This window comes from Muntiacus reevesi, chromosome 11 (assembly GCF_963930625.1).
Source record: "Muntiacus reevesi chromosome 11, mMunRee1.1, whole genome shotgun sequence".
Lineage (NCBI taxonomy): Eukaryota > Metazoa > Chordata > Mammalia > Artiodactyla > Cervidae > Muntiacus > Muntiacus reevesi.
This window is the reverse complement of record NC_089259.1, coordinates 58,092,284-58,103,930: the sequence shown is the minus strand read 5'-3', so window position 1 is coordinate 58,103,930 and position 11,647 is coordinate 58,092,284.

Sequence of the window (11,647 nt, the reverse complement as noted above, 5' to 3'; positions counted from 1 at the left end):
AAAGTACATGAACTTCATTAAAAACACCTAATAGCTATATATATATATTTGAATTTTATATTATATATATGAATTTTATATAAATCACTAAATATAAAGTAACATGTGAACATTTATATGTATATATAATGTATACATATAAAGCTATACACTGCTCCTAACAAGTGCAATATACAAAATTTGTAAATATGGATTTTTTAATGGTTCGTAATTCAGATTTCAAGCTGATAGAATTCCAGCTGAGCTATTTCAAATCCAAAAAGATGCTGTGAAAGTGCTGCACTCAATATGCCAGTAAATCTGGAAAACTCCGCAGTGGCCTCAGGACTGGAAAAGGTGAGTTTTCATTCCAATCCACAAAAAAGGGAATGCCAAAGAATGCTCACACTGCCGCACTCATCTCACACGCTAGCAAAGTAATGCTCAAAATTTTCCAAGCTAGGTTTCAACAATATGTGAACCAAGAACTTCCAGATGTTAAAGCTAGATTTTAAAAAGGCAGCAGAGCCAGAGACCAAATTGCCAACATCCGTTGGATTATAGAAAAAGCAAGAGAATTCCAGAAAAACATTTATTTCTCCTTCATTGGCTATGCAAAAGACTTTGACTGTGTGGATCACAACAAACTGAAAAATTATAAAGGAGATGGGAATACCAGTCTACCTGATCTGCCTCCTGAGAATTCTGTATGCAAGTCAAGGAGCAACAGTTAGAACTGGACATGGAACAATGGATTGGTGCCAAATTGGGAAAGAAGTACATATAGGCTGTATATTGTCACCCTGCTTATTTAACTTACGTGCAGAGTACATCATGAGAAACGCTGGGCTGGAAGAAGCAAAAGCTGGAATCAAGATTGCCGGAAGAAATATCAATAACCTCAGATATACAGATGACACCACCCTTATGGCAGAAAGTGAAGAGGAACTAAAAAGCCTCTTCGTGAAAGTGAAAGAGGAGAGTGAAAAAGTTGGCTTAAAGTTTAACATTCAGAAAACTAAGATCATGGCATCTGGTCCCATCACTTCATGGCAAATAGATGGGGAAACAGTGGAAACAGTGTCAGACTTTATATTTTTGGGCTCCAAAATCACTGCCGATGGTGACTGCAGCCATGAAATTAAAAGATGCTTACTCCTTGGAAGGAAAGTTATGACCAACCTAGATAGCATATTAAAAAGCAGAGACATGCTCTCTTTTCATTTTGGTGGTGGGCTGGTTGAAGATGGAGTCCACTGAGGAAGGAAAGCCTGGATCTTCAGCACTGCGTGTGCCAGCCCAGAAGCAGCAGTGTGAAAACCTCTATAACATCTGCAGACCCCTAAAAATTAAGGAGATTTTGATTTAGACATTCTCAGTAGGAATGGTTAAAGGTTAATGGGACCATAGAGAGATGCCAGATGCTTGATAGATCCTGTAGTTCAACTTGATTCCTAGAGAGAAGCTGTTCATATGATACCAGAAAAATGAAATTTCTGTAAACTAGACTGGAGTCTCACTTCTTTTCCAGCCCAGAACTCTTGGGAGCTGTAATCCTGGATATACAGTAGATAGTAAGAGCATTTTTGTTTTATGCACGAAGGTGGATGATTCTTCAAATTAAAGATGGACACTGACTTTTCTCACCAGAAATGGTTTATAAGAATCAACTTGCAAAAATTTAAGAGGCAGTAAAAGAAAGAGTAAAATATTTTCTTCTACCATTCTTTGATTCTTTGCTAGATTGTAAACTCCATGAAAGCAGGATAACTTGCTTATCTGTAATGCCTGACCCAAAATAGATACTCAAGAAATACTTGAAGTTAATTAAAATATCTGTAGAATTCTGGGTTTTTTTTTTTGAATCTCTGGAAATGACAACCATTTTAATGGCATTTCAACAAGATTACATGGAATACTTGGGACTTAAATTTTTACTTGATAAACTACCTGGATAGCAATGAGTCTTAATAATAATTTCTGTTATAATATGAAACCTGTTCTCTAGATTAAGATTCTTCTGTTAAAGCAAATATAAATATCAAATTAGATTTAGAGTAGATGATGTTGACTATCTCAGATTGAAACATAACTAGGAATATTATTATTTCTGAAGCTCTTAGAGAAATGTGGCACATAATATAGCCACTAAGTACTTATAATATCTAAACAAGATCAAAATCAAACTTCATGGTAAAATACCAGTTAAATGGTATATGATAATGAATGCACAAATTATGCTGTCAGAGTTTATCCAGGTTTTTTATGTTAAGAAGAATGGATTAAAGATCTGTAAATGGAAAGCAAAACTTCAAGCCTATATAAAAGCAAAGACTACAGCACTGTGATATTGGATTAGCCATAAGGCAAAAGAAAGACTGATACATTTGTAGACACTAAAATTCAAACTTAAGTTTGCATGCTATGTAACTGACAAAGGCTCCATTTAAATCAAGAAAATGATCAAAGGATATGAATGGGCAATTCATAGATGAGGATCCCTGAGTATTCGTTCACATGAAAAGATGCTTAATCTAATGAGTGATAAAATAACTTTACATTAAAACAACACTAAGATTCCATTTCACTGCCATCAGATGGGCAAAAATCAAAACAGAACAAATGAACTCGGACACTTAAACATGTTGCCAAGGCTGGAGTTGCTGGTAGCAGTGAAATTAATTTATTACTTTGGAGAAGGTTTGGCAGCATCATTTTTTTTTTTTTTTAAGATGATTATACCCAATCGTTGGGTATTCTTAAGGAGTTCTTGACATGTATACTCAAGGAAATGGGCACAGAAAGTTTATTACAGTAAAATATTTTTAGTTGTAAAAACCTGGAACCAATGTCCATTAGAAGAATGAATAAATAAATTGTGGTATGTGGGGAAAAAAAAAAAACAAAACAGAGACATTACTTTGCCAACAAAGATCCGTCTAGTCAAGGCTATGGTTTTTCCAGTGGTCATGTATGGATGTGAGAGTTGGACTATGAAGAAAGCTGAGTGCCGAAAAATTGATACTTTTGAACTGTGGTGTTGGAGAAGACTCTTGAGAGTCCCTTGGTCTGCAAGGAGATCCAACCAGTCCATCCTAAAGGAGTCCTGGGTGTTCATTGGAAGGACTGATGCTGAAGCTGAAACTCCAGTACTTTGGCCACCTCATGCGAAGAGTTGACTCATTGGAAAAGACCCTGATGCTGGGAGGGATTGGGGGCAGGAGGAGAAGGGGACGACAGAGGATGAGATGGCTGGATGGCATCACTGACTCGATGGACATGAGTTTGAGTAAACTCCGGGAGTTGGTGATGGATAGGGAGGCCTGGTGTGCTGCGATTTATGGGGTCGCAAAGAGTCGGACACAACTGAGCGACTGAACTGAACTGAACTGAACACAAATTTCAACAATCTGTTAATGACTGAAATAATACACAGTAATTGTAGTAAACCAAAATTAATAATACTTATGGATAGTTAAATAATACCATCAGCTATTTTGAGATTGCAATGTATACTTTTAAATAGCAAAAGAGCCTCAGAAAAAATCATACTGGAAATTAGAAAATAATTTGAAATGAATTACAAACCTTTGTAATGCAGCTAAATTGATACTTAACAGAAATATCATCACATCTAATGTGCATATTGTAAATAAGAAAGATGAAAAATCATTGGGTTGGAAAGAATGTTACTAGGGCACTGGAAAAAATTCAAAATAAGCTAAAAACAGTGAAATAAACTAATGTATAACATAGCAAAAAATAATGAAACTGAAACAGGCACACATAAAAAATATTTTATAATATTTACAACTTTCAGGTAGCAAAAATTTGATAAATTTGTAGAAAAGTTGGTCAGAACTAGATGATAGAACATATACCAGCAATGAAAATGGACATTTGCTATAGATATTGCCAAAAGTAAAATGTAACTGTATTATGAAAAATTTTTACTAATATAATAAAATTTAACTTTGTTAGGAAGAAGAAAATGTGAAATAAAAAACATATAAAATTTATAAGGAAACTTAATCACATTAATTAAATCATAAAACAAATGAACAATAAGTAATTCAATTATAAAATATTTATGTTAAAATGGAAACAACATTCAAAATATTTACCACAAATAAAACCCATGCTCATATGATTTTCCTTAAAAACTCTAAAGCTACTAAGGGAAAAGCAAGATACATAGCTAAAAATCTCTTGCAGAATATAAAAAATAGAGAATATATCACAAATCAAGTTTGCATAAACATTATTACCAGTAACTGACATAACATGATAGGAAAGCAAAATCATGGCAACTCTAATTCAAGAAAATAAATGGAAGTCTTAAGTAAAATTTTTGCAAGCTGAAAAAATACATCATACTAGTTAGTTTGATCTCAGTAATACTGGATTGATTTTTACATCACAAAGCCAATTGTTGCATGACATCTCAAATATAGCATGGAAAAATCACATCTGTCACATAAAATGAAGAGAGGGCTTTTGATTAACTATAATACATATCCACGATTAAAAGATACGCTTAGAAAATTAAAATAAAAGTGAAACTTCCATTACCTGAACATTATCTCCAAAAGCCAATAACAAACATCTTATCAATTGTGAAATGAATCTTTTCTTTGAAATCAGGAAAGAAACAAAATGCCATAAATGGTATTCCTTTTAACAATGAGCTATAAGGTTTGGTCAGTTTCTCAAATGTTTAAGAGCTTATTCATTATCATCCTAATTCTAATATATAAACACATACATGTATGAATACACATACATGCATACACATATGACAATAATAGCATTTACTTGTGGCTTCTTTTTGATTAATATGGATGAACTTGTCCATTATGTATTCTTCTGCACTTGCTTCTTTCCCCAAAACATATGCTTGTGAGATCTATTCATGTTGTGTGTAGCTACATTACATTCAGTTCCATTTAGAAAATATTATCTCAATATATAACAATTTAATTTTCCATACTACTGCTGATGGAAATTTGAGTTATTTTCAGCTTGAGGCTTTTATTAACAATACTGTTATAAAACGTTCCAACACCTTGATGCATATGCACAAGGAGAGTTAGAGTTAAGTCAGGGTAGCTTATCCTGAACTGGAATAGTGGTCATACCATACATGGATTGTCAGTGTTGACTGTTTTTCAAAGTCACTGTACCATTTTACACTCTCTAGAGCAAAGTGGAAGAATTTCATTTCTCTGCATGTTACAGCTCACTGTAGTCCATGGTGTTGCAAAGAATCAGATTCGACTGAGTAACTGAACTGAACTGACATGGTATAGCCCATGGCATCTACTATACTCAAATTTTAAAAATTATAATATACTAGATGTAATCTTGCTTCAAATAATTTTTGACCATTGAACAGCCCTTTTTTGAACTATCTGTTGAAAGCTTGTTCATTTTTTTTTTGCCTTTGTTAATTTAAAATGTATCTTGTGTTCACTTAGCTATCAATAGATCTATGGATAGCCACCCACACCCAGATGTATGGCGAGGTTGTGTACATGTATACATGGAGAGTTAAAAAGCAACATATATGTATATGTGTGTATATATATATATATATATATATATATATATATATATATATAAACATATAGTGTTTATGTATGGGCTTTCTTTGCTTCCAATCTGATCACATGAGCCACAGCCTTGTCTAACTCAATGAAACTAAGCCATGGCATGTAGGGCAACCCAAGACGGATGGGTCATGTTGGAGAGTTCTGACAAAATGTAGTCTACTGGAGAAGGGAATGGCAAACCACTTCAGTATTCTTGCCTTGAGAACCCCATGAACTGTATGAAAAGGCCAAAATATAGGACACTGAAAGATGAACTCCCCAGGTTGGTAGGTGCCCAATATGCTACTGGAGATTAGTGGAGAAGTAACTCCAAAGAATGAAGGCATGGAACCAAAGCAAAAACAACACCCAGTTGTGGATGTGACTTGTGATAGAAGCAAGGTCTGATGCTGTAAAGAGCAATATTGCATAGGAAAGTGGAATGTTAGGTTCACGAATGAAGGCAAATTGGAAGTGGTCAAACAGGAGATGGCAAGAGTGAATGTCAACATTCTAGAAATTAATGAACTAAAATGGACTGGAATGGGTGAATTTAACTCAGATGACCATTATATCTACTGCTGTGGGCAATAATCCCTTAGAAGAAGTGGAGTAGCCATCATAGTCAACAAAAGAGTCCAAAATGCAGTACATAGCTGCAATCTCAAAAATGACAGAATGATCTCTGTTCATTTCCAAGGCAAACCATTCAACATCACGGTAATCCAAGTCTATGTCCAGACCAATATTGCTGAAGAAGCTGAAGTTGAATGGTTCTATGAAGACCTACAAGACCTTTTAGAACTAACACCCCAAAAAGATGTCCTTTTCATTATACGGGACTGGAATGCAAAAGCAGGAAGTCAAGAAACACCTGGAATAATAGGCAAATTTTGCCTTGGAGTACAGAATGAAGTAGAGTAAAGGCTAATAGAGTTTTGCTAAGAGAACACACTGGTCATAGCAAACACCCACTTCCAACAACACAAGAGAAGACTCTACACATGGACATCACCAGATGGTCAACACCAAAATCAGATTGATTATATTCTTTGCAGCCAAAGATGGAGAAGCTCTATACAATCAGAAAAAACAAGACTGGGAGCTGATTGTGCTCAGATCATGAACTCCTTATTGCCAAATTCAGACTTAAGTTGAAGAAAGCAGGGAAAACCAGTACACCATTCAGGTATGACCTAAATCAAATCCCTAATGATTACACAATGAAAGCGACAAATAGATTCAAGGGACTAGATCTAAAGTTAGAGTGGCTGATGAACTATGGATGGAGGTTTGTGACATTGTACAGGAGACAGGGATCAAGACTGTCCCCAAGAAAAAGAAATGCAAAAAGGCAAAATGGCTGTCTGAGGAGGCCTTACAAATAGCTGGGAAAAGAAGAGAAGCAAAGCAAAGGAGAATAGGAAAGATATTCCCATTTGAGTGCAGAGTTCCAAAGAAAAGCAAGGAGAGATAAGAAAGGCTTCTTCAGTGATCAGTGAAAAGAAATAGAGGAAAATAATAGAATGGGAAAGATTAGAGATCTCTTCAAGAAATTAGAGCTACCAAGGGAACATTTCATGAAAAGATGGGCTCAATAAAGGACGGAAATGGTATGGACCTAACAGAAGCAGAAGATATTAAGAAGAGGTGACAAGAATACACAGAATTGTACAAAAAAGATATTCACAGCCCTGATAATCACGATATGGTGTGATCACTCACTTAGAGCCAGACATCCTGGAATGTGAAGTCAAGTGGACCTTAGGTAGCATCACTACAAATAAAACTAGTGGAGATTATGAAATTCCAGTTGACTTATTTCAAATCCTAAAAGATAATGCTGAGAATGTGCTGCACTCAATACGCCAGCAAATCTGGAAAACTCAGCAGAGGCCACAGGACTGGAAAAGGTCAGTTTTCACTCCAATTCCAAAGAAACACAATGCCAAAGAATGCTCAAACTACTGCACAATTGCACTCATCTCACATGCTAACAGAGTAATGCTCAAAATTCTCCAAGCCAGGCTTTAGCAAATGTGAACCGTGAACTTCGAGATGCTCAAGCTGGTTTTAGAAAAGACAGAAGAACCAGAGGTCAAATTGCCAACATCTGCTGGATCATCAAAAGATCAAAAGAGTTTCAGAAAAACATCTCTTTCTGTTTTATTGACTATGTCAAAGCTTTTGACTGTGTAGATCACAATAAACTGTGGAAAATTCTGAAAGAGATGGGAATACCAGATCACCTGACTTACCACTTAAGAAATCTGTTTGCAGGTCAGGACGCAACAGTTAGAACTGTACATGGACCAATAGACTGGTTTGAAATAGGAAAAGGAGTATCTCAAGGCTGTATTTTGTCACCCTGTCTTTTAAGTTATATGCAGAGTACATCATGAGAAACGCTGGGCTGGGGGAAAAACAAGCAGGAATCAAGATTGCTGGGAGAAATATCAATAACCTCAGATATGCAAATGACACCACCCTTATGGCAGAAAGTGAAGAAGAACTAAAGAGCCTCTTGATGAAAGTGAAAGAGGAGAGTGAAAAATTGACTTTAAAGCTCAACATTCAGAAAACTAAGATCATGGCATCCGGTCCCATCACTTTGTGGAAAATAGATGGGGAAACAGTGCAAACAGTGGCTGACTTTATTTTTCTTGGGCTCCAAAATCACTGCAGATGGTGACTGAAGTCATGAAATTAAAAGACGCTTACTCCTTGGAAGGAAAGTTATACCCACCTTGACAGTATATTAAAAAGCAGAGACATTACTTTGCCAACAGAGTTCCATCTAGTTAAGGCTATGGTTTTTCCCAGTGGTCATGTATGGATGTGAGAGTTGGACTATAAAGAAAGCTGAGTGCTGAAGAATTGATGCTTTTGAACTGTGGTGTTGGAGAAGTCTCTTGAGAGTCCCTTGGACTGCAAGGAGATTCAACCAGTCCATCCTAAAGGACATCAGTCCTGAATGTTCATTGGTAGGTCTGATGTTGAAGCTGAAACTCAAATACTTTGGTCAACTGAAGCGAGGTGCTGACTCATTTGAAAAGACCCTGATGCTGGGAAAGATTGAGGGCAGGCGTAGATGGGGACAACAGAGGAAGAGATGGTTGGGTGGCATCACTGACTCAATGTAAATGAGATTGGGTAGACTCCGTGAGTTTGTACTGGACAGGGAGACCTGGTGTGCTGTGGTTCATGGGGTCTCAAAGAATCGGACACGACTGAGCAACTAAACTGAACTGAACTTCTTTGTTGCTCACTTGGTAGTTGGTAAAGAATCTGCCTGCAATGTGGGAGACCTGGGTTCAATCCCTAGTTTGGGACAATCCCCTGGAGAAGGGAAAGGCTACCCACTCCAGTATTCTGGCCTAGAGAATTCCATGGACTATATAGTCCATGGGGTTGCAAAGAGTCAGACACTCCTGAGCGAGTGTCATATATACATATATATGTGTGTGTGTATATATATATATATTTATAGTTCCAAATGCCTTTTATTTTATGCATTATGTTTTCAGCCTCTCAATATTGTCTGCTGATGAACAAAACCTTATTTTTCACAATTATGAGTATAAATATTTTCCTTTATGGTTTATGCTTTGTATGAAATAAGTTCATGATAAAGCTAGATATATTAACTGCTTAAAAGTTTTTCCCACTCCTGTTCACATTCATGTACTTAATAAACCTAGCACTAATTCCTGGAAGTATATGGTATAGGACATCAATTTCATTTTCATGTTGATAGGCAGTTGTACTATTCCCATTTATTAAAATGTCTGTTTTTCCTCATTTATCTGCCATGACACATCTCTCATATATCAATTGTCAATACCAGTATGACTCTACTTTATTGTTTAGTCACTAAGTTGTATCCAACTCTTTTGCGATCCCAGGGACTATAGCCTGCCAGGCTCCTCTGTCCATGAAATTTTCCAGACAAAAATATTGGAGTGGTTTTCTATTTCCTTATCCAGGGGATCTTCCTGACCCAGGAAAAGAAACTGTTTCCTGTTTTGGCAGGCAGACTTTTTACCACTGAGCCACCAGGGAACCCTGTGGCTTTATTGAGGGCTCAGTTTTATATTCCAAAACCTGTTTTCAGTGATTGCAACAATTGCACATTGCCTTTATCACTTTAACTGCACAAAAAGTAGATGATTGTCTCCCACTTTTTTCCTTTAGAAATACTTTGTTTATTCTTGTCTTTTTAATATACATGTAAATTATATACTATATTAACTACATATTAATAAATTTGTCAATTTCATAAAAATCCATGATATATGCAATTACACTGAATTGACATGTAAATTTAAGAGGAATTAATATTTTTATACAATCCAATTGAGCAGAATTATGAAGTGTATGAAGTTTTATTCTACATGTAAGCTATCAATCTAGCCTGCCACAGTTTCACAAATGCTGGTCCAGAAAACATACTTTTACAATAAATCTAACTAATCTTTGCCCATGAGGGTGACATTATCTTTATTACATTGGTCATAAACAAACTCTCTTTACTCAGGAGAAAGACACCTCATCTCTGTATGCAAAGGCTGTTTGTGACACAAACATCCTTTAAAAGACATTTCACAAAAACAATGGGAGATTTTAATACCCCACTCACACCTATGGATAGATCAACCAAATAGAAAATTAGCAAGGAAACACAAACTTTAAATGATTCAATGGACCAGTTAGATTTAATTGATGTCTGTAGTACATTTCACCCCAAAACAATGAATTTCACCTTTTTCTCAAGTGCACATGGAACATTCTCCAGGATAGATCACATCTTGGACCATAAATCTAGCTTTGGTAAATTAAAAAATATTGAAATCATTTCAAGCATGTTTTCTGGTCACAATGCAGTAAGATTAGATGTCAACTGCAGGAAAAAAAATTATTAAAAATAGAAACATATGGAGGCTAAACAGTACTCTTCTGAATAACCAACAAATCACAGAAGAAATAAAAAACAATTAAAAATATGCATAGAAACAAATGAAAATGAAAACACATCAACCCCAAACCTTTGGGATTCAGTAAAAGCAATGCTAAGGGGAAGGTTCATAGCAATACAACCCTACCTCAAGAAATAAGAGAAAAATCAAATAAATAGCCTAACTTTACACCTAAAGCAACTAGAAAAAGAAGACATGAAGAACCCCAGGGTTAATAGAAGGAAAGACAACACAAAAATTAGGGCAGAAATAAATGAAAAAGAAACAAAGAATATAGCAAAAATCAACAAGACTAAAAGCTGGTTCTTTGAGAAGATAAGTAAAATAGACAAACCATTAGCCAGACTCATCAAGAAAAAAAAGGGAGAAGAATCAAATCAACAAAATTCGAAAGTGGAGAAATCAAAACAGACAACACAGAAATACAAAGGATCATAAGAGACTACTATCAGCAACTCTATGCCAATAAAATGAACAACTTGGAAGAAATAGATTAATTCTTAGAAAAGTAAAACCTTCCAAAACTGAACCAGGAAGAAATAGAAAATTTTAACAGATCAATAACAAGCACAGAAATCGAAACTATAATTAAAAAAAATCTTCCAACAAACAAAAGTCCAGGACCAGACGGCTTCACAGGTGAGTTCTACCAAAAATTTAGAGAAGAGGTAACAGCTATCCTACTCAAACTCTTCCAGAAGTCTGTTGGCTGACAAATGCATAAGAAAGCTGTGGTACATATACAAATGGAATAATACTCAGCTATTAAAAAGAACACATTTGAATCAGTTCTAATGATGATGAAACTGGAGCCTATTATACAGAGTGAAGTAAGTCAGAAAGAAAAACACCAATACAATATATCAATGCATATATATGGAATTTAGAAAGATGGTAACAATGACCCTATATGTGAGACAGCAAAAAAGACACAGATATAAAGAACAGACTTTTGAACTCTGTGGGACGAGGCAAGGGTGGGATGATCTGAGAGAATAGCATTGAAACATGTATATTATCAATTGTGAAACAGAACACCAGTCCAGGTTTGATGCATGAGACAAGTGCTCAGGGCTGGTGCACTAGGATGACCCAGAGGGA